We start from the raw sequence: 25,405 nt of genomic DNA, 5'->3' as shown, positions 1-25,405 counted from the left end.
AGGATCTATGTACAGTGCCTTTTGTTGGAAAGCACTTCAATTCCCCATGAGTTTTCAATCTGTATGTTGGCTATCTCTAGCGCACACCAGCGTGGGCAGAGCAAAAAAGAGTTTTTATTTTTTACAATGATTGCAATATATGGCAATCAAATCAGCTACCAAGTCTTTGCCTGATTATGTGATGTAAACATTCAATACATTATATAGTCATTATGGGACTGAATAATGAATCGGTCCCATTCCCCTCACCCGTCACGGGAAAAATAATCACTGTAGAGAGCACTGTTGGCACAAAGCTTGGAAAGCATTGAAAGTTGCTGAAAATAGTTTTAGCTTTAATAGGAAAAAGGTTTACAGCTCTGCATTGTGATGATCACTACTATGTTATTATCACCTCTGTTTTATGCTCAGCTTAAATGCAACTGATGTCGGTGAAAATCCCTTTCTGAAAAAAGCATAATGCACTTAGATTCTCTATTTAGAATAAGACTAGGTCCCTAGAAATAATGACAACTACCAGCACTTACATAAATCCTAACACTTTACACTCGTTAATTTGCTAATTCACACAACATCCCCGGGAGGTAGGCGCATTTCATTCTATCCTATTATCTCTGCTTTAGTGATGAAGGTTACACAGCAAATCAATGGTATGACAGGGGCTTATAATGCAAAGTTAATGCCTAAATGTCAGGCCTGCTTTGTTCAGAGGTAGATGTTGGGGCCTCCCAGGCTCCTACTCATTTCCTCCCTAAGATCATACCCAAGGAGCACATTCTGCCTGTCCCATGGGGAGGATGGACTGTGAGAAATGTTGAGGTTTTGCCATGGCATCTTTCTCATCTGTGCTAGTGTTTCTCGAGTGATTCCGGGTAGTCTGTGGTCAGTACACAGAGCAAAAGCTAACTGGCCTCCATAACCTTGGCCTCGTTAACACCACAGAATGAGTGCACTGAACCAACCAGCCATAAGTTCAAAGTGCCTTATAATGCAATAATATCACTGAGAGGTGAGAAAGAAAGAGATATTTTCTCTATTCAGAGATGTATCTGAGTGATAGATTATTTGGGCATCCTTTTAAAGATACCATTAAAAAATCCATTATTTAGTTTGTGATATGGATCACAATTCAGCTAAAAATGTCAAGATAACATTCCTAGATAAAGGGCTTATTACTTAGATGTCACTGGTTTGCAGATTGGTTTGGGACTTCTTAGAAGACATTTACAAATGAGATTATAATATGATGGCTACCATTGCATTGCTAGCATTTAAGTATTCAGTGTTAAAGCTATCAGATATGAGAATGATGGTACCATTCACAGAGGATTGTCCCAGCTCAGAAAAAAGGCTTGTGCCTTGGTGGTCCTACACACTAAGGTCAGCTGGCATCCACACTCACTCCAGGAATGCTATTGGTACCCCATACCACCACTCACTGCCCACTGGATTCAAGAGATGTACCACATACAAAAACCTAGCCTTGCAGCAGTAAATGAAGTGATGACAGGATTCACATCAACCTGTAACTTTCTTGGTAGCATCTGGTGTGAGAAAATAAACTTTCAAGTCAAAATGAACTGGGGAAAGGAGACTGAAGCTTTTGGAAGGCAGGATAAACACTGGTTGATGGCCCAAATCCAGCTCTTGGCATACACAAAAGAGAATTATTCTATATTTCGTCCCTTCCTCTTTCCTTCTCTCCCTCTATCCCTCCCTTCCTTCTCTGTCTCTCTCTCTTTAAAATTTTTTTGGTACCTAATTGGTACCTATGTATATGAGATAATTATAAGTAGAAGCAATCCTGAAAGGCCATCACCTGTATTTTTGAAATGTCAACCTCCAACATTGTTTATGAGAAAATGACACTAGAAACAATGGCACCAGGGGACCTTCAAGATGGCGGAGGAGTAAGACGTGGAGATCACCTTCCTCCCCACAGATACATCAGAAATACATCTACACGTGGAACAACTCCTACAGAACACCTACTGAATGCTGGCAGAAGACCTCAGACTTCCCCAAAGACAAGAAACTCCCCACGTACCTGGGTAGGCAAAAGAAAAAATAAAAAACAGAGACAAAAGAATAGGGACAGAACCTGCACCTCTGGGAGGGAGCTGTGAAGGAGGAAAAGTTTCCACACACTAGGAAGCCCCTTCACTGGCAGAGACAGGGAGTGGCGAAGGGGAAGCTTAGGAACCACGGAGGAGAACGCAGCAACAGGGGTGCAGAGGGCAAAGTGGAGAGATTGCCACACAGAGGATCATTGCCAATGATCACTCACCAGCCTGAGAGGCTTGTCAGCTCACCCACCAGGGAGGGTGGGGGCTGGGAGCTGAGGCTCGGGCTTCGGAGGTCAGATCCCAGGGAGAGGACTGGGGTTGGATGAGTGAACACAGCCTGAACGGGGCTAGCGCACCACAGCTAACTGGGAGGGAATCTGGGAAAAAGTCTGGAACTGCCTAAGAGGCAAGAAACCATTGTTTTGCGGTGCATGAAGAGAGGAGATCCAGAACACCACCTAAATGAGCTTCAAAGACAGGCGTGAGCCGTGGCTGCGCGGCTATCAGCACAGACACCAGAGATGGGCATGAGACGCTAAGGCTGCTGCTGCTACCACCAAGAATCCTGTGTGCAAGCACGGCTCACTATCCACACACCCCAACCCCAGAAGCCTGTGCAGCCCGCCAATGTCAGGGTTCCGTGATCCAGGGACAACGTCCCTGGAAGAACACATGGCACGCCTCAGGCTTTTGCAAAGTCACAGCAGCCTCTGTTGCTGCAGGCTGGTCCCGCATTCCAATTATGACTACCATACCCCTCCCTCTCCCTGGTCTGAATGAGCAAGAGCACCCTAATCAGCTGCTGCTGTAAACCCCTCCTGTCTGGGCAGGGAACAGATGCCTGAGGGTGACGTACACGCAGAGATGGTGCCAAAACCAAAGCTGAACCCCCGGAGCTATGCAAACAAAGAAGAGAAAGGGACATTTTTCCCGGCAGTCTCAGAGGCAGCAGATTAAATTCCCATAATCAACTTGATGTACTTGCATATGTGGAATACTTGAATAGACAATGAATTGTCCCAAAATTGAGGCAGTGGACTTCGGGAACAACTGTAGACTTGGGGTTTGCAGTCTGTAACTGATTTGTTTCTGATTTTTATGTTCACCTTAGTTTAGTTTTTAGTGCTTGTTATCATTGGTGGATTTGTTTATTGGTTTGGTTGCTCTCTTCTTTTTTTATTTTAATAATTAAAAGAATTTTTAAATTATTTTAAATTTTTCTTTCTTTTTTTTCCCTTTTTCTACTAAGCCGTGTGGCTGACAGGGTCTTGGTGCTCTGGCCTGGTGTCAGGCCTGAGCCTCTGAGGTGGGAGAGCCGAGTTCAGGACACTGGACACCAGAAACCTCCTGGCCTCCCATAATATCAATCAGCGAGATCTCTCCTAGAGATCTCCGCCTCAACACTAAGACCCAGCTCTACCCAATGGCCAACAAGCTCCAGTGCTGGATGCCCCATGCCAAACAACAAACCCACCCATTAGCAGAGAGGCTACCTAAAATCATACTAAGCTCACAAACACCCCAAAACACACCATGGGATGTGGCGCTGCCCACCAGAAACACAAGATCCAGCCCCACCCACCAGAACACAGGCACCAGTCCCCTCCACCAGGAAGCCTACACAACCCACTGAACCAACCTCACCCATTAGGGGTAGACACCAAAAACAATGGGAACTACGAACCTGCAGCCTGCGCCAAGGAGACCCCAAACGCAGTAAGATAAGCAAAATGAGAAGACAAAGAAACACACAGCAGATGACGGAGGACGGTAAAAACCTACTAGACTAAACAAATGAAGAGGAAATAGTCAGTCTACCTGAAAAAGAATTCATAGCAAGGGTAGTAAAGATGATCCAAAATCTTGGAAATAGAATGGAAAAAATAAAAGAAGTGTTTAACAAAGACCTAGAAGAACTAAAGACCAAACAAACAATGATGAACAACACAATAAATGAAATTAAAAATTCTCTAGAAGGAATGAATAGCAGAATGACTGAGGCAGAAGAATGGATAAGTGACCTTGAAGATAAAATAGTGGAAATACGACAGAGCAGAATAAAGAAAAAAGAATGAAAAGATTGAGGACGGGTCTGAGAGACCTCTGGGACAACATTAAACACACCAACATTCAACTTAAAGGGGTATTAGAAGAAGAGAGAAAAAGAAAGAGACAGAAAATATTTGAAGAGATTATAGTTGAAAACTTCCCTAACATGGGAAAGGAAATAATCAATCAAGCCCAGGAAGCACAGAGAGTCCCATACAGGATAAATCCCAGTAGAAACAGGTCAAAACACATATTAAACTATCAAAAATTAAATAAAAAGAAAAAAATATTAAAAGCAGTAGGAGAAGAGCAAGAAATAACATACAAGAGAATCCCCACAAGTTTAAGAGCTGACCTATCAGCTCAAACTCTGCAAGCCAGAAGGGAGTGGCAGGACATAGTTAAAGTGATGAAAGGGAAAAAATTACAACCTAGATTACTCTATTCAGCAAGGATCTCATTCAGGTTTTTTTTTTCTTCTTCTTTTTTTTTTTTTTTTGCGATATGTGGGCCTCTCACTGTTGTGGCCTCTCCCATTGCGGAGCACAGGCTCCAGACACGCAGGCTCAGCGGCCATGGCTCAAGGGCCGAGCTGCTCCGCGGCATGTGGGATCTTCCCAGACCGGGGCACGAACCCATGTCCCCTGCATCGGCAAGCGGACTCTCAACCACTGTGCCACCAGGGAAGCCCTGGTTTTGTTTTTTTGCAGTACGCGGGCCTTTCACTGCTGTGGCCTCTCCCATTGCGGAGCACAGGCTCCGGACGTGCAGGCTCAGCGGCCATGGCTCACGGGCCTAGCCGCTCCGCGGCATGTGGGATCTTCCTGGACCAGGGCACGAATGCGTGTCCCCTGCATCGGCAGGCGGACTCTCAACCACGGCGCCACCAGGGAAGCCCTCATTCAGGTTTGATGGAGAAATTACAAACTTTACAGACAAGCAAAAGTTAAGAGAATTCAGCACCACCAAACCAGCTTTAAAACAAATGCTAAAGGAACTTTTCTAAGCAGAAAACACAAGGGGAGGAAAAGGCCTACAAAAACAAACCCAAAACAATTAAGACAATGGTAATAGGAACATACATATCGATAACTACCTTAAATGTAAATGGATTAAATGCTCCAACCAAAAGACATAGACTGGCAGAATGGATACAAAAACAAGACCCGTTTATATGCTGTCTACAGACCTAGGGACACATACAGACTGAAAGTGAAGGGATGGAAAAAGGTATTCCATGCAAATGGAAATCAAAGAAAGCTGGAGTAGCAATTCTCATATCAGACAAAATAGACTTTAAAATAAAGACTATTACAAGAGACAAAGAAGGACACTACATAATGATCAAGGGATCAATCCAAGAAGAAGATACAACAAGTGTAAACATTTATGCACCAAACACAGGAGCACCACAATACATAAGGCAAATGCTAACAGCCATAAAAGGGGAAATTGACAGTAACAAAATCATAGTAGGGGACTTTAACATCCCACTTTCACCAATGGACAGATCATCCAAAATGAAATAAATAAGGAAACACAAGCTTTAAATGCCACATTAAACAAGATGGACTGCATTGATATTTCTAGGGCATTCCATCCAAAAACAACAGAATACACTTTCTTCTCAGGTACTCATGGAATATTCTTCAGGATAGATCATATCTTGGGTCACAGATAAAGCCTTGGTAAATTTAAGAAAATTGAAATCGTATCAAGTACCTTTTCTGACCACAATGCTATGAGACTAGATATCAATTACAGGAAAAGATCTGTAAAAAATACAAACACATGGAGGCTAAACAATACGCTACTAAATAACCAAGACATCACTGAAGAAATCAAAGAGGAAATCAAAAAATACCTAGAGACAAATGCCAATGAAAACATGATGACTCAATACCTATGGGATGCAGCAAAAGCAGTTCTAAAAGGGAAGTTTATAGCAACACAATCCTACCTCAAGAAACAAGAAACATCTCAAATAAGTAACCTAACCTTACACCTGAAGCAATTAGAGAAAAAAGAACAACAACAAAAAAAAACCCCAACGTTAGCAGATGGAAAGAAATCATAAAGATCACATCAGAAATACATGAAAAAGAAATGAAAGAAACAAAGGCAAAGACCAATAAAACTAAAAGCTGGTTCTTTGAGAAGTAAACAAAATTGATAAACCATTAGCCAGACTCATCAAGAAGAAAAGGGAGAAGACTCAAATCAACAGAATTTGAAATGAAAAAGGAGAAGTAACAACTGACAGTGTAGAAATACAAAGGGTCATGAGAGATTACTACAAGCAACTATATGCCAATAAAATGGACAACCTGGAAGAAATCGATGAATTCTTAAAAAAGCACAACTTTCTGAGACTGAACCAGGAAGAAATAGAAAATATAAACAGACCAATCACAAGCACTGATGTTGAAACTGTCATTAAGAAGCTTCCAACAAACAAAAGCCCAGGATCAGATGGCTTCACAGGCGAATTCTATCAAACATTTAGAGAAGAGCTAACACCTATCCTTCTCAAACTCTTCCAAAATATAGCAGAGGGAGGAACACTCCCAAACTCATTCTACGAGGCCACCATCACCCTGACACCAAAACCAGACAAAGATGTCACAAAAAAAGAAACCTACAGGCCAACATTACTGATGAACATAGGTGCAAAAGTCTTCAACAAAATACAAGCCAACAGAATCCAACAGCACATTAAAGGATCATACGCCATGATCAAGTGGGGTTTATCCCAGGAATGAAAGAATTCTTCAGTATATGCAAATCAATCAATGTGATACACCATATTAACAAACTGAAGGATGAAAACCATATGATCATCTCAATAGATGCAGAAAAAGCTTTGACAATATTCAACACCCATTTATGAAACTCTCCAGAAAGTAGGCACAGAGGGAAACTTCCTCAACATAATAAAGTCCATATATGACAAACCCACAGCCAACATCATTCTCAATGGTGAAAAACTGAAACTGTTTTCTCTAAGATCAGGAACAAGGCAAGGTTGCCCACTTTCACCACTATTATTCAACATAGTTTTGGAAGTTTTAGCCATGGCAATCAGAGAAGAAAAAGAAATAAAATGAATCCAAATCAGAAAAGAAGAAGTAAAACTGTCACTGTTTGCAAGTGATGATACTATACATAGAGAATCCTAAAGATGCTACCAGAAAACTCCTAGAGCTAATCAATGAATTTGGTAAAGTAGAGGGATACAAAATTAATGCACAGAAATCTCGTGCATTCCTACACACTAACGATGAAAAATCTGAAAGAGGAATTAAGGAAACACTCTCATTTACCATTGCAACAAAAGGAATGAAATACCTCAGAATAAACCTACCTAGGGAGACAAAAGACCTGTATGCACAAAACTATAAGACACTGATGAAAGAAATTAAAGACAATACAAATGGATGAACAGATATACCATGTTCTTGTATTGGAAGAATCAACATTTTGAAAATATACTACCCAAAGCAATGTACAGATTCAATGCAATCCCTGTCAAACTACCACTGGCATTTTCCACAAAACTACAACAAAAATTTCACAATTTGTATGGAAACACAAAAGACCCCGAATAGTCAAAGCAATGTTGAGAAAGAAAAATGGAGCTGGAGGAATCAGGCTCCCTGACTTCAGACTATACTACAAAGCTACAGGAATCAAGACAGTATGGTACTGGCACAAAAACAGAAATATAGATCAATGGAACACGATAGAAATCCCAGAGATAAAACCATGCACATATGGTCATCTTATTTTTGATAAAGGAGGCAAGAATATACAATGGAGAAAAGACAGCCTCTTCAATAAGTGGTGCTGGGAAAACTGGACAGCTACATGTAAAAGAATGAAATTAGAACACTCCTGAGCACCATACACAAGAATAAACTCAAAATGGATTAAAGACCTAAATGTAAGGCCAGACACTATCAAACTCTTAGAGGAAAACATAGGCAGAACACTCTATGACATAAATCACAGCAAGATCCTTTTTGACCCACCTCCTAGAGAAATGGATATAAAAACAAAAATATACAAATGGGACCTAACGAAACTTAAAAGCTTTTGCACAGCAAAGGAAATCACAAACAAGACTAAAAGACAACACTCAGAATGGGAGAAAATATTTGCAAACAAAGCAACTGACAAAGGATTCATCTCCAAAATATACAAGCAGCTCATGCAGCTTAATATCAAAGAAACAAACAACCCAATCCAAAAATGGGCAGAAGACCTAATAGACATTTCTCCAAAGAAGATATACAGATTGCCAAGAAACACATGAAAGGATGTTCAATATCACTAATCATTAGAAAAATGCAAATCAAAACCACAATGAGGTATCACCTCACACTGGTCAGAATGTCCATCATCAAAAAATCTACAAACAATAAATGCTGGAGAGGATGTGGATGAGATGGAACACTCTTGCACTGTTGGTGGGAATGTAAATGATACAGCCACTATGGAGAACAGTATGGAGGTTCCTTAAAAAATTAAAAATAGGACTACCATATGACCCAGCAATCCCACTACTGGGCATATACCTTGTGAAAACCATAGTTCAAAATAAGTCATGTACCACAATGTTCATTACAGCTTTATTTACAATAGCCAGGACATGGAAGCAACCTAAGGGTCCAATGACAGAAGAATGGATAAAGAAGATATGGCACATATATACAATGGAATATTACTCAGCCATGAAAAGAAATGAAATTGAGTTATTTGTAGTGAGGTGGATGGACCTAGATTCTGTCATACAGAATGAAGTAAGTCAGAAGCAAATACCGTATGCTAACACATATATATGGAATCTAAAAAAAATGGTTCTCATGAACCTGGGGCAGGACAGGATTAAAGATGCAGACGTAAAGAATGGACTTGAGGACACAGGGAGGGGTAAGGGTAAGCTGGGATGAAGTGAGAGAGTAGCACTGACATATATACACTACTAAATGTAAAATAGATAGCTAGTGGGAAGCAGCTACATCGCACGGGGAGATTAGCTTGGTGCTTTGTGACCACCTAGAGGGGTGGGATAGGGAGGGTGTGGGGGGGAGATGCAAGAGGGAGGGGATATGGGGATATATGTATACATATAGCTGATTCACTTTGTTATACAGCAGAAACTAACACAACATTGTAAAGCAATTATACTCCAATAAAGATGTTAAAAAGAAGAAAAAAGAAACAATGACAGCAAGACTGCTATGGGTTTTTGTGATTTATTTACGATTCTCTGTAAGTATGTTAAAACTATTTTAGGTACAAAATATATTTATACTCTAGAGCTGTATGGATCAGGTAGAAGTGCAATTGGGACGATAATATGTTATATGTATATATAATATGGATATATATGAATATAAATATTCATCTTCATCTCTTCTCACAGTCTAATAGCTCACAATCTAATGATAGCAATTTTCATACTTGGATGCATGCCTTCTTTGAGGCAGAGATTGAGAATCACTGAATATTTAAAAATACAACTTCTATATTTATAGTATTAAATACTAATGGGTAAAAAATCAGTGGTCTGACCCTCATAATGTCAGGACACATGGTTGGCATCAAATTTATGAGAAAAGAGCAAATGCTAGTTACTATTGCTGTTGGGGTGATGGAGTAATTTGGGTGATTGTGAGAGTGATTGCACGTCCTATTTGGAAACATAGGTGAAAGAGGCAGGTGCCCATGTGATATGATTTGAGAGCTTCAGGAGCCCCAGATTGAACCAAATCCACTTTTCTACACAGTCTTATTCTCCCAACACTACTGATACTAGAATAGTTTAGATGGAAAAAAATAGGAGTCTCTCCTCCAAAAAGTCAATAGTTTAAAAAATATGTATTTACCTGAGGTGATGCAGAGGGCTTTGTTAATAAGTAGTGGCTTCCCTTTCCAATTTGCCTTGTTGTGTTTTTGGAAATGAAAGAGAGGAAGATGGGGGGAGGCATCAGGCTATGTGTGTATACTTGTTGGGGATATTGTGCAATGAGATACAGGAAAATACATTTCATCAGAGGTTGAGGAAACATGATTTGTCATAATGTTCCTCTGTTTCCATTTTCTGAATGCATGAGGTAACACAGTGAATAAGAAAGCCTAGAGAGTCCAATGTATCCTCATGGTCTAAGAATTCACTAAGGGATTCTCTTGTTTGTAAACACAAGGATTAATGCAACAGTAGAGCCTGAGATGTCCATCCCAAGAATCCACCATAGTTGGGCATACATACCCTATCAGATTCTTTTTGGTCACCAAAGCCTTGATGCCCTATGTGAAGGTGAAAAGATTCTGACATTACAGACAGTAACCTGGTCATAGTGTGAAATTGAAGAGAGGGGAATAGTTATATGAAAATGTGCAGTCCATGGAGGAGGGGTGACCAAACCTAAAACAATATGCCAATCTGTCACAAAAAGAGAATATAAATACATGGTTCAGCTTTGACATGATTCTGCACATTGTGAATATTAGGTTAACCAGCTCAAACCACTTTCAAGCCTTTCTCCACTGTCATAAGAGCAAGAAGCTTTATGCTTTTTCTGAGCATAAATTGATTTGGCATTCATCTCAAAACCTTCCCAATAGAGTCCTGAGTGAATAGATTAAACCTGTTATTGCATTGCTCTAAAATTCTTTCATGTAATCATTTATTCAACAACTATGTACAAAGTACATCATCCATGAAATACCTGAATGTCACAAAATTTCAGATCATACCTAAATCTACACTGCTAATTTCCTTCCTACTGAAAACTCTGTCAAAGTGAGATAACTGAGGAATAAGCATATCATAGATAAAGCTTAAATAAAACGTGGTGTGAGACAGACCAAAGGACTCAAGCCTGTAGAATGTAATCTGGGAACTTTTAATTACTCCTCTAATAAAGTGAGTGTATGCCAAAGGTACAGGGCTGTGTGTTGTATATTGCATGAGTAGGTCAAGTTGAGATTGAAAACATGTGATAAAAAGACCATGTCCATTATTCATTTCCCTCCAGGCTAGGCACCCATCTGTTGTCTATGGAAGAACTGTTTCCTTCCTGGTGCTTCATAGGCACATTAGATGTATCAACATTGACCTAACACAATGCAACTATACCCTCCCAATAGGGTAACATAAAATAAGTGTGCCTGGCATATACTGCATATTGTGCTACAAAACATCCCGTTTTAATGATAATTAGTTGGCTAGAAAACAAAGGAAAAGAAAGCCTCTGCAATTTACTGAGCTTTCTTTTCTCCAAAACTCTTCAAAAATGATGGTGTGGCAGATTGACCATCAATGGACAGGCATTGTTTCCAGCAAAAAGAGCAAACAGAGGATGGCGTTTGCGCAGCTCAGGCTAAGAAAACCAAGAAAACTTTAGGTTGCTTTGGGAAATGTCTATTGAGTAGCTATTTGCATGCCAAACACTGATGAAAGATAATTATTTTAGACTGTTATAGTGAAATCATATCATATGAACTTACATCTTTTTTCCCTTCTGTCCCATGATTCCAAAACGGTTTATGTTTTTTTCTGTGCTTTTGGGGATCCTGACTTGATACAGTTTCTCACTCACTAGAAATGACTGGAAGGAAAGTGGCAACAGAATTAAGCTTGGGCCTAACCTTTTGGTGGAGGACAGCCAGTTTGTTGACTAGATTCGTTCTCTTCACTTACCAGAATAATGTCGTTAAAAAAAAAAAAAAGTTGAGCTCGAACTATATGTTCAAATTGGTGTTCTACTTTTTCATTTAACAACATTTTATTGTAGAAATTTTCCATTTCATTAAACTTCTGAAACATGATATTGAAAACATGATTTTTAATGGCCACATACTCTTCTTTTTATATAAACATGTCACAATTTGGTTAACCATTTCTCTACTGTTGGACATGTAGGTTGCTTCCAAGTTTTTGCCATTATACTAAGCCTTGCAATGAATATCCTTAATAGTTTATATCTTATTATATACATCATGTGTAGAAGTGGCATTGTTAAGTATGCAAAATTAAGTCCAAATTGTATTCCAGAATACTTGTATTAATTTAAATCCAATTGGCAGTATGTAAATGAATTTGTCTGTCTTACTGTTGGGTATTAATTTTTTTAAAATGTGCTAATATGAAAAGTGACTAATGGCATCTGATTCTTTTGGCCCTTCTTCAAATCTTAGTAAAGTGGAAATTTTCATATGTTATTATCCATTTATATTTCTTCCTTTAAATGCTGGTCATATCCCTTGCCCAATAAATTGATCGATCTTTTACAGTGTGATCCATTCCTTTATTGTTAACCTTAGGAAGTCTTTCTCTAGCCAGAGACATTTGATAAACATTCAACTATATCTCTTCTTCTTATTATTTTTTTAAAATTTATTTATTTATTTATTTAATTTTGGCTGTGTTGGGTCTTCACTGCTGCGCATGTGGGCTTTTTCTAGTTGTGGTGAGCAGGGGTTACCCTTCGTTGTGGTGCACGGGCTTCTCATTGCGGTGGCTTCTCTTTGCTGCGGAGCACGGGCTGTAGGTGTGCGGGCTTCAGTAGTTGTGGCTTGCAGGCTCTAGAGCGCAGGCTCAGTAGTTGTGGCACATGGGCTTTGTTGCTCCGCGGCATGTGGGATCCTCCAGGACCAGGGCTCGAACCTGTGTCCCCTGCATTGGCAGGCAGATTCTTAACCACTGCACCACCAGGGAAGTCCCGATATCTCTTCTCCTTTAAGGTTTGATTTTTTCTAACACTTATTTAAATGATCTAGAATTTATTTTGTTGTACAATGTCAGGTAAGTTTCCACATTGCTTGCTTGCTTGCTTTTTTCCTTGCAAAGAGGAAATGGGTTGTTCCAGCATCATCTGTTGAATAATCATGAATTTCTACATTGATTCATGATATTTTTTGTTTTTTAAGATTTGTGTGTGTGTTTTAATACAATTTATTTATTTAATTTATTTATTTTTGGCTGTGTTGAGTCTTTGTTGCTGCACGTGGGCTTTCTCTAGTTGTGGCGAGTCGGGGGCTACTCCTCATTGCGGTGCATGGGCTTCTCATTGCGGTGGCTTCTCTTGTTGCAGAGCATAGGCTCTAGGCGCATGGGCTCAGTAGTTGTGGCACATGGGCTTCGTTGCTACGCGGCATGTGGGATCTTCCCAGACCAGGGCTTGAACCTGTGTTGCCTGCGTTGGCAGGCGGATTCTTAACCACTGCGCTACCAGGGAAGCCCCATGATATTTCTTTTTTATATATTAAATTATCTATACTAGGGTACATTTCTGTTCCATTGACTTAAGTATTTTTCCAACTATTTTTGTGCCAACTATTTTTGTGACTTCTGATTTCATTATTTGTCTCATAATATGTTTTAATACCTAGTGGAGATAATCCTCTATAATTTATATTTTCATTTCAAACATGTATTTTTAGGGCACATTTTAGAACTCTACATCATGCTATAATCACAAAACGACTTGAAAACAATACAGTTTGACAAACAAACCCAATAGGTACTAACTAGGCTATCCTAGTAAGGCTAGGCAGATGTCTATTTCCTGAGCGCCAATGAGTCAAGTGACTCTAAAGTCCCTAACGATGTTTTTAAGAGTTCTCCTCAGGTTCTTCATTTTCTTAAAGACTTAATAAGCCTCTTTCCCTGTCTTCTGATCACTTTTTTTTTTTTTTTTTTCTGCTGGCTAACCACTTTTCTTCTGAAAATACAGCACAGGCCAGCACTAAGGAAAAAAGCATCACCAATTCTACTTAGAGATTTTATAATACACTTATTCTCATTATTTTTGCTTCGTCAAAATTTTGAATAATTGGAATTAAATGTATAGTTTTGTTGTTGATAAAGTCTAGTGCCTCTAGTTTGTAAACCTTATTTTTTCATATATTTTATATGTTTTACAAATTTGGTTTCCACTAGATACCACAGGTGATAAAATATATTAAATTATTTTATTCCACCAGAATTGTATACATAGGGTGCTGTGCAAAAATGCATGCCTAGAAGCCAACCAATTACCTCTACTTAAATAGTTCTAACCCTATTCTAATCTCAGTGACATCGTAATGTTTTGAAAACTAGAAACAGGCCATGTTATGTAATCTATATCCTTCATTTTATGCAAATAAATCCACGCAAAGAAAACAGAAACCCAGATTACCATGGTAGTTCAGGTCAGCAGAAGAGATGAAAGTTATTTTAACGAGGATGGTAATGGAGAGCAATAATGTTAAAGTAGTTCAGAAGCTACTGTGACTATAGACACACAACTCCCATTAACTGTAATTGGAGTTAAGCACATGTAATGATAACAAAATAGACCCCTAAATATCTTTCCAATTGGAAAATAAGCAAATGTGTTCCAGGAAACAGCATGCCTTTGCGTAGAAAATACAGTATTCTAATTGAGATGCACAAATTATTTTCACATTGATATTGCTCAGGGTATGATGGCATTTTTCCTATGCTTGGGGATGTAGATCTGCTCTAGGTAACATCTGTACAAAGAATGCCTTTCCTTTTCTTAATGCTCAGCATTCGTTACGTTATTAAAGGAAAAGTCTCAATAGTTGCAATGGATTTATTATTATTAATTCAGTAGCTTGTTATCAGCATGAAACTCTGCTGTGCTGGGGAAAAACAAATTATATTTTACAAAACTGCAGTAGTGAGATTAAATCACTTTTCTGTATTTCACTTTCTTCTTATCCTCCCTGCCAGGTAGTAACTTGACTATCTCTATTATGAACCTCATCTTTTGTAAACTATCAAGTCTCGTAGTAATATAAAGGTACATTATCAAACAAACTCAATTATAGCAACTTTAGGAAGATTGAAATACGTGATAAAAGTAAAACCACATAGTACAATAATATTACTTCAAGGCATTAAAAACTTAATCCATGTTAAGCTACAAATGTAGAAAATATGCAATGCTTACTTTCATCTGTCATAAAAATGATATTTTCATAACATGTACAACCAACCTCTTGGGATTTTAAATGACTAGTATTTACCTAACTGATAACTTGAGTATTTCAAAGGATTTTGGAAAAGTATGGCACAGAAAAAGTAAAATCAGTATATTCAGTATTTCAATGGCCACAGACCTTGCCATCGATTATCTTTGGACTCAATGTCAAAGCTAATGAATAGGATTTTTAAAAATGTCCTTGGTTTTATTTATTGGCCATGCATTATGTTCGCTTCTTCACTAGGAAATGCAATTGGGCCCTAAGACAAATTTTCTACGAGGTTGAAAGTCTGATGACGATGCCGGCCTATCTGGAAAATATGGGAAAGGGTGACAAATAAAAATGTGAATAACGTTAGAGAATAGTTGGAAAAGCTCCCAAGTATATTAGATATGTGAAACTTACGTTAAAGAGCAAACCAGCAGAAACTACACAAACTGTAACTGTAAGAACTGCTCAGGTGTCTATCACAGTGGGTTACTCACAGTGGTTTCTCAAAAACTGTCTGTTGATTAAGTAATAATCCAATCATTAGCAATGAATCAGGAACTGGTCCTGCAAATTCACCTTCCACTATACTGCTTACACACAGGGAATATAATTTGCCATTAATATAGGCAAAGGTAAGAAAACGCTCCCTTCCTCCCTTTCATCCACTCACAAATGTTTACTGAATAAAATATTTGCAGAGGGCTTCCCTGGTGGCGCAGTGGTTGAGAGTCCGCCTGCTGATGCAGGGGACATGGGTTTGTGCCCCGGTCCGGGAGGATCCCACATGCTGCAGAGCGGCTGGGTCCGTGAGCCATGGCCGCTGAGCCTGCGCGTCCGGAGCCTGTGCTCCGCAACGAGAGGCCACAACAGTGAGAGGCCCACATACCGCAAAAAAATAATAATAATAATAAAAATTAAAATAAATAAATAAATAAAATAAAATATCTGCAGAGTACCATAATAAGCACCCTTATACGTTATTAGGAAGGAAAGGATAAATGTACAAACAACTATAACATGAAACTAACTACATGTCTCTTATAGCATCTCTTACAGTCTACGTACAATGGAGGTTAAGAGAAGAGAAAAATCATATCCTTTGAGGGTAGAAGTTGGAGGGTCAGGGAAAACTTCATCCCAATTAGCCCTTAACAGATAGGTGGGATTTCAACAAGAGGAAACAGAAGTGTAGCTGTTAATTTTTGATTAGAAAAAGTGAGTTCTGGTTCCTTATATTGCTATTTTAATTACCAAATTTTTCCTATTTGGGGGGCATGAAAAGCAATGGATGTATAAAGGGAGAATCAGAATTTCTATACATGTTTAACCATTTTTTTCTAGGACATAGAGGAAAATAATGATAGGGAATGCACCAAACTGGTCAGATTTGTAATGTTTCCGTAAACACGTGATTTTAGTTTTAATGGTATTTAAAAAAACAATCCTGAATGATTTACAGAGAAGACAGCAGTTTTGTTTCAAAACAAACAAACAAACAAACAACCCAGAAAAAGCCCACAACAAAACCACCCAGCAGAAATGAGGTCCTCTGGCATCATCTGGTTAGGTTCTGTTGTTGAAGCCTAGCTAGCACTATTAAGAGTGGCAGCAGAAGAGCTGATCAAGGCAAACATAGATTGCAGTGACCTGGGCCAAGAGTACTTGGCAAGATGAGAGCTTGAGCAACCATTTGGGTTGATGCAGATAAACTAGCTGTTAAATGACAATGTGGATACAGGGTCATTCATTCCTACAACCTGTCATCTCTGTGTCTTTCTATTCCACGTGTGACAGAGATCCCTATGACTAAGGACGTTAGGCATCAGCCATTTCTCTAACTTTGATCATATGATGGACAATCCTCTGTCATTTTCTGTGGCAGTTGTTTGCGATCTGCCTGAGCTTTGTTGCTGATATGCTGACCTAGAATATATTTACCTGTCATCTGCTTTTGTTTCTAAATCATTCTAAGACTGTATATCTACTCTTTTAGTTTTTAACGTGTGCAACCTATCTCTTGGGTCTGGACTACCTGATTCTTGCTGATGATGGAAGTTTGAGAGGAATCAGCCCAACTCCCCAGCTTCAGTAGCCCTGGGTACTCTGGGGTTATGTAAGCTCACTGGCTTCTACAGCAAGGCAGAAATGGCAGGCTTTCCCCTGCATACTTCCATTTCCCAAAGGACAGGATCACAGAACTACCCCACTGGGTATGATTTTGAGGAGAGAAGATATTAAGCTACAACTTACAATCCGTGAGACTATAAACAGGTGCTTCCTATTAGTAGTGTTCCCCATGCTAGCCTGTGCTTAATTACTTAACCAGTTGTATGGACAAAGGCAACCTGTACGGGTAATATCACAGACACTTTAGCAGCTGCCAGTGCCATTGTTTTAAAATATAAACTGTCCCTTAAGGTAGAAGCCAGTCAGCAGTTGTTTTAAAAATGAGCAATTAGGACAGAGTTAAAACACAGCTTCTCAATGTCATATTCATAACTGACAGAAGTGCCTTTGTAATTGTAGTTTCTAAGGCAATCTATTTACAACCCAAGTGAAGGCTGAGCCTTTAGATGATAAAAAATGGTTACTGACTAGCAACTTATCCCTCATACAAGAAGTCTCAAAGAACCCTTCCTGATGTTTAAGTCTACTGGAATAAAGCCAGTCCTCACATTATCAGACAAATATATAAATATGGATGACTGTACATCAATGTTCTTTGTAACACAGTTTATACTAGCGAAAATCGTAAAAAGTCTATCTGTCCATCACGGGGTTCGATAAATAAAGGATGGGACCCACATACACTAGGATAGAATGCAGCCATTTCTAAATTATCATATAGATCTACACGTACTTGACAGAAAGAGGCCCACACTATAAACCGAAAAGGCAAGTTACAAAAGAGTATATCATATTCTTAGTCCGAAAAAAATATAATTTTTAGAAGTTGGAAGGCTATCTACCAATAAAAACAGTGGTTATCTCTGAATGGTGAGATCATGTTTTCTTTTTTATATTTTTCCATGTCTGAATTTTTGGCATTGAGCATGATTAACTTGGTAAATTAGGGAAGCAACCTAGGTAGGACATAAAATTTTTAGCCTTCAGAGCAAAAGCACATACTGTTCTCAACTTAAAGGGCAGTTTAGGATTCAATAATCTGCATGAATTCTCTGTTGATAACACCATCACTAAGTACACTATAATGGGGGAAAAAAAAAGACCAGTCAGGTACTATTTTCTGCTTTGTTTAAAAAAGGGCCACAGAATGTTCCCTGGTCAGAAAGTAATGACTTACAAGTAGGCTGGTTTTAGGGCACAAATAAATTTGTCTTCATATGCTGTTGTCATTTATAAAAGGATATTATGAATCTTAGATTCTAAATTCTAAAAGTTGGAGTCTTAAGAAGTGAGTGTAGACATTGCCTATCCAAAAAGACAGGTATAAATTCAGAAGGATGAGGAGGTATGTCATGGCATCATCTGGAGAGTTTTACTCCAATGGTGAAGTCAAATGAGACTTAAAAATTCCTTTCAGCAATATGTTACCGGTAAATGACAAATTAAAAATAAAGTCTGTCCTTTGATGGGGGACAACACTGACCCATTTTCAATAAGACATACATACTGGGTTATTCTTCCTGGTTAATGCAGGCAGTGTGAGGTTGGAGAGGGGAGTCTTGGCACAAAGTATTACTATACTCTTTCTTACTACATTTGTACTAGAGCAACAAATGATGATGGGATAATGTAAAGCTAACTGGTATATGTAGTCTTTGAACTTATTAATGTAGATTACTAGACTCAGTTTTCTAATGAAATGGGCTACCCTCATATTTATGCAACTGCAAAAATGATTCTTCCTAAACATGTCTCCTAATCTGCAAATAATAATAGTACATACATTGTAGGGTGTTAACAGAATGAGATAATCTAGTACTTGGCCCATATTAACGTTTTGATAGATGTGAAACACACACACACACACACACACACACACACACACACACACAGAGACACACATGAATCAGTCAACAATCAAGCAAAAAGTGGTTTCTACCTTTAACAGTTATTTATATATATATATATATATATATATATATATATATATATATATAATAATAACGTTGTATTACAAAGTCCTCAGTGTATGACCATATGGGTTCAAATCTTTGTTCCATTGCTTAATAGCAATGTTTTCTTAAACTTATTTTCCCATTTGTGAACATGAAAATAATATTTAAATACCTACCTAAGAGGATAGTTACAAGAACTAAATGAGGCAATAACGTAAAAGGACCAGAATGGTACCTGACAGAGCAAAAGCTTAACATTTTCATATTTGATATTGTAAGAGTCACATTCTACAGATTTCAGCATCAAGATCTTATTATACTTTTTAAAGTCTAGACAGCCTCATTATGGAGACTATGACATGTTTTAGCCAGTTTTGACAATGGACAAGATGCAAACATATGTTTATAAAAGTCTTTTTCAGATTAGCATATAAAAACAAAGACTAATGAAGATCAGTTAGGAAATCAGAATTTATCAAGGTTCTGACTTTTTATTTATTTCACAAGTCGTCATGAGCGAGGGTATTTCTTATGCCATTGGGAAGCAATGAAAATCTTTTATAGCAATTTATTTATTTTTCTTATTGTCATCCCATGAGTAGAGAAATGTTCCCAGGCTTTCTACTACTTCTCTGCTTTAGGATTCCAGTTGTCTGGACAGATTTGTCCCCTGGAGTAGGAAGAGATTATTTCTAGAGATTCTAGGCTGGCTTGAACGATGCATCTAGTAAAACCAGTTACTCTTTTTTTTTTTTTTTTTTTTTTGCGGTACGTGGGCCTCTCACTGTTGTGGCCTCTCCCTCTGTGGAGCACAGGCTCCGGACGCGCAGGCTCAGCGGCCATGGCTCACGGGCCCAGCCACTCCATGGCATGTGGGAGCTTCCCGGATCGGGGCACGAACCCGTGTCCCCTGCATTGGCAGGCGGACTCTCAACCACTGCACCACCAGGGACCCCCAGATTTTTTTTTTTTTTTACATCTTTATTGGAGTATAATTGCTTTACAATGGTGTGTTAGTTTCTGCTTTATAACAAAGTGAATCAGTTATACATATACATACGTCCACATATCTCTTCCCTCTTGCGTCTCCCTCCCTCACACCCTCCCTATCCCACCCCTCTAGGTGGTCACAAACCACCGAGCTAATCTCCCTGTGCTATGCGGTTGCTTCCCACTAGCTATCTATTTTATGTTTGGTAGTGTATATATGTCCATGCTACTCTCTCACTTTGTCACAGCTTACCCTTCCCCTCCCCGTATCCTCAAGTCCATTCTCTAGTAGGTCTGTGTCTTTATTTCCGTCTTGTCCCTAGGTTCCTCATGACCACTTTTTTTTGTTTGTTTGCTTTTGTTTTTGTTTTTGTTTCTTGCGGTACGCGGGCCTCTCACTGTTGTGGCCTCTCCCGTTGAAGAGCACAGGCTCCGGACGCGCAGGCTCAGCGGCCATGGCTCACGGGCCCAGCCACTTCGTGGCATGTGGAATCTTCCCGGACCGGGGCACGAACCCGTGTCCCCTGCATTGGCAGGCGGACTCTCAACCACTACGTCACCAGGGAAGCCCATGACCACTTTTTTTTAGATTCCCTATATATGTGTTAGCATACAGTATTTGTTTCTCTCTTTCTGACGTACTTCACTCTGTATGACAGACTCTAGGTCCATCCACCTCTTTACAAATGACGTAATTTCGTTTCTTTATATGGTTGAGTAATACTCCATTGTATATATGTGCCACATCTTCTTTATCCATTCATCTGTGGATGGACACTTAGGTTGCTTCCATCTCCTGGCTATTGTAAATAGAGCTGCAATGAACATTTTGGTACATGACTCTTTTTGAATTATGGTTTTCTCAGGGTATATGCCCAGTAGTGGGATTGCTGGGTCGTATGATAATTCTATTTTTAGTTTTTTAAGGAACCTCCATACTGGCTGTATCAATTTACATTCCCACCAACAGTGCAAGAGGGTTCCCTTTTCTCCACACCCTCTCCAGCATTTGTTGTTTCTAGATTTTTTGATGATGGCCATTCTGTCCGGTGTGAGATGATATCTCATTGTAGTTTTGATTTGCATTTCTCTAATGATTAATGATGTTGAGCATTCTTTCATGTGTTTGTTGGCAATCTGTATATCTTCTTTGGAGAAATGTCTATTTAGGTCTTCTGCCCATTTTTGGATTGGGTTGTTTGTTTTTTTGTTATTGAGCTGCATGAGCTGCTTGTAAATTTTGGAGATGAATCCTTTGTCAGTTGCTTCATTTGCAAATATTTTCTCCCATTCTGAGGGTTGTCTTTTGGTCTTGTTTCTGGTTTCCTTTGCTGTGCAAAAGCTTTGACGTTTCATTAGGTCCCATTTGTTTTTGTTTTTATTTCCATTTCTCTAGGAGGTGGGTCAGAAAGGATCTTGCTGTGATCTATGCCATAGAGTGTTCTGCCTGTTTTCCTCTAAGAGTTTGATAGTGTGTGGCCTTACATTTAGGACTTTAATCTACTTTGAGTTTATTTCTGTGTATGGTGTTAGGGAGTGTTCTAATTTCATACTTTTACATGTACCTGTCTAGTTTTCCCAGCACCACTTATTAAAGAGGCTGTCTTTTCTCCACTGTATATTCTTGCCTCCTTTATCAAAGATAAGTTGACCATATGTGCGTGGGTTTATCTCTGGGCTTTCTATCCTGTTCCATTGAATTGTATTTGTTTTTGTGCCAGTACCATATTGTCTTGATTACTGTGCTTTGTAATATAATCTGAAGTCAGGGAGCCTGATTCCTCCAGCTCCATTTTTCGTTCTCAAGATTGCTTTGGCTATCAGGGTCTTTTGTGTTTCCATACAAATTGTGAAATTTTTTGTTCTAGTTTTGTGAAAAATGCCTGTGGTAGTTTGATAGGGATTGCATTGAATCTGTAGATTGCTTTGGGTAGTAGAGTCATTTTCACAATGTTGATTCTTCCAATCCAAGAACATGGTATATCTCTCCATCTATTTGTATCATCTTTAATTTCTTTCATCAGTGTCTTATAATTTTCTGCATACAGGTCTTTTGTCTCCTTCGGTAGGTTTATTCCTAGATATTTTATTCTTTTTGTTGCAGTGGTAAATGGGAGTGTTTTCTTGATTTCACTTTCAGATTTTTCATCATTAGTGTATAGGAATGCCAGAGATTTCTGTGCATTAATTTTGTATCCTGCTACTTTACCAAATTCATTGATTAGCTCTAGTAGTTTTCTGGTAGCATCTTTAGGATTCTCTATGTATAGTATGTCATCTGCAAACAGTGACAGTTTTACTTCTTCTTTTCTGATTTGGATTGCTTTTATTTCTTTTTCTTCTCTGATTGCTGTGGCTAAAACTTCCAAAACTATGTTGAATAACAGTGGTGAGAGTGGGCAACCTTATCTTGTTCCTGATCTTAGTGGAAATGGTTTCAGTTTTTCACCACTGAAGATGATGTTGGCTGTGGGTTTGTCATATATGGCCTTTATTATGTTGAGAAAAGTTCCCTCTATGCCTACTTTCTGCAGGGTTTTTATCATAAATGGGTGTTGAATTTTGTCAAAAGCTTTCTCTGCATCTATTGAGATGATCATATGGTTTTTCTCCTTCAGTTTGTTAATATGGTGTATCACATTGATTGATTTGCATATATTGAAGAATCCTTGCATTCCTGGAATAAACCCCACTTGATCATGGTGTATGATCCTTTTTATGTGCTGTTGGATTCTGTTTGCTAGTATTTTGTTGAGGATTTTTGCATCTATGTTCATCAGTGATATTGGCCTGTGGGTTTCTTTCTTTGTGACATCTTTGTCTGGTTCTGGTATCAGGGTGATGGTGGACTCATAGAATGATTTTGGGAGTGTTCCTCCCTCTGCTATATTTTGGAAGAGTTTGAGAAGGATAGGTGTTAGCTCTTCTCTAAATGTTTGATAGAATTCGCCTGTGAAGCCATCTGGTTCTGGGCTTTTGTTTGTTGGAAGATTTTTCATCACAGTTTCAATTTCAGTGCTTGTGATTGGTCTGTTCATATTTTCTATTTCTTCCTGGTTCAGTCTCGGCAGGTTGTGCATTTCTGAGAATTTGTCCATTTCTTCCAGGTTGTCCATTTTATTGGTATATAGTTGCTGGTAGTAATCTCTCATGATCATTTGTATTTCTGCAGTGTCAGTTGTTACTTCTCCTTTTTCATTTCTAGTTCTGCTGATTTGAGTCTTCTCCCTTTTTTCTTGATGAGTCTGGCTAACGGTTTATCAATTTTGTTTATCTTCTTAAAGAACCAGCTTTTAGTTTTATTGATCTTTGCTATCGTTTCCTTCATTTCTTTTTCATTTATTTCTGATCTGATCTTTATGATTTCTTTCCTTCTGCTAACTTTGGGGTTTTTTTGTTCTTCTTTCTCTAATTGCTTTAGGTGCAAGGTTAGGGTGTTTATTTGAGATGTTTCCTGTTTCTTAAGGTCGGATTGTATTGCTATAAACTTCCCTCTTGGAACTGCTTTTGCTGCATCCCATAGGTTTTGGGTCGTCGTGTTTTCATTGTCATTTGTTTCTCGGTATTTTTTGATTTCCTCTTTGATTTCTTCAGTGATTTCTTGGTTATTAAATAGTGTATTGTTTAGCCTCTATGTGTTTGTATTTTTTACAGATCTTTTCCTGTAATTGATATCTAGTCTCATAGTGTTGTGGTCGGAAAAGATACTTGATACAATTTCAATTTTCATAAATTTACCAAGGCTTGATTTGTGACCCAAGATATGATCGATCCTGGAGAATGTTCCATGAGCACTTGAGAAAAATGTGTATTCTGTTGTTTTTGGATGGAATATGCTATAAGTATCAATTAAGTCCATCTTGTTTATTGTATCATTTAAAGCTTGTGTTTCCTTATTTATTTTCATTTTGGATGATCTGTAGGACCACAATTTTACCAGGCAACCTGCTGACCTTTAATCTGGTTTCCTGAGTAGACCCATTCACTGGAAAGAGGGAGTCTTGCCGTCATAACCAGGGTCTGTTCCCATGTCAGGTATATTTCCTTATGTCCAATAACTGGCCTGCAATTTATTTCAGCATTCCTTTCTCGAACACTGACCACGTGCCTGTCATTGTGTCAGAGAGAAATGAGCCAGCCTCTTCTTTCCAGGCAGGTAGTAGGTAGTGATTGGGGCCTTTGGTTTAAAAATTAGTGTAGTGAGATGTGTTAGGGCTTCTGTAATCTGCTACACAGTTCTCAGTGAGTAAAGTTTAGAGCCTGAATTACATTATATCCCCTGATCCAAAACGAAAAGTCTCAGAGCTTTCCATCAAGATATTCTCACTGAAGTGAGGGTAGCATATAAAGATAATGAGAATACAGTTACACTGAGTATTATGATTAGGGGTATACTCTTCCGGAGCACAGAAAAGGAACACTTAGCCAAGCTTTAGAGGGAAGCATCTGTGGGAAGGCTTTCTAGAGACGGCAATGTTCTAGCTGATTCTTAAAAGATGAGGATGAATTCGCTTGGAGGAAAAATATATTCCAGGTAAAGGAGACACTGTGAGAAAAGTGAGAAAAGACATGAGAAAAAAATGTGTCTGTGTGACTACAAGTAAATCTGTGTTGATTAAAAGAAGGGGACTATGGGCTCTGAAGCTAGAGAAGTAACATCCAGATTAAAGGCTCTTGGACTTTAGATGTGCAATGGGGAGTGAAATTGTTAAGATCAATCCATTTCATTATCATGTAGTGGAGAGGCTTAGATATCATGTAGTGGAGAGGCTTAGTACAAGACAAGAATTAGGGAGTAACTGGACATGGAGGATAGAGAAAGAGTTAAAGATAACTCTAAAATTTCTAGCTTATACATTTGGAAAAAATGGTGGTTCCATTGACTAAGACAGGTATATGAGGAGACGTTGCATTCAAGGAGAAGATTATGAGTTCACTTTGGGATTTTTCAAGTTGGAGATGTCTTTAAGACATCCAGATGGAGCTGTCCAGCAGACAGTTAAATATTACAAGACTGAGGTTCAGGGGAGAGGTCAGGAAAGGGTGTGAGAGACTTGGGATACTTATCATAGATGGTAGTTGAAGCCATCACTCAGGAAAGTATATAGAGTGAGAAAAGCAGTTGGCTGATGATCAACTGCTGGGAAACATTGATATTTAAGAGATGGGCATGGGAAGAGGAGTCCTTGAAGAAAACAAACAGCAAATAATCAGAGAGGTACA

The 25,405-nt window shown here is 38.8% G+C and overlaps 1 protein-coding gene across 2 annotated transcripts in view; it reads right to left on the bottom strand.

Moving 5' to 3' along the window:
• Window positions 1-25,405, bottom strand: part of DIAPH2 (diaphanous related formin 2) — an 893,504-nt gene that overhangs the window by 5,639 nt on the left and 862,460 nt on the right. The window lies entirely within an intron of this gene.

This window comes from Orcinus orca, chromosome X (genome assembly GCF_937001465.1).
Source record: "Orcinus orca chromosome X, mOrcOrc1.1, whole genome shotgun sequence".
Taxonomy (NCBI): domain Eukaryota; kingdom Metazoa; phylum Chordata; class Mammalia; order Artiodactyla; family Delphinidae; genus Orcinus; species Orcinus orca.
The sequence above is the reverse complement of the archived record's forward strand: the minus strand, read 5'-3'. Positions and strand labels throughout refer to the sequence as shown.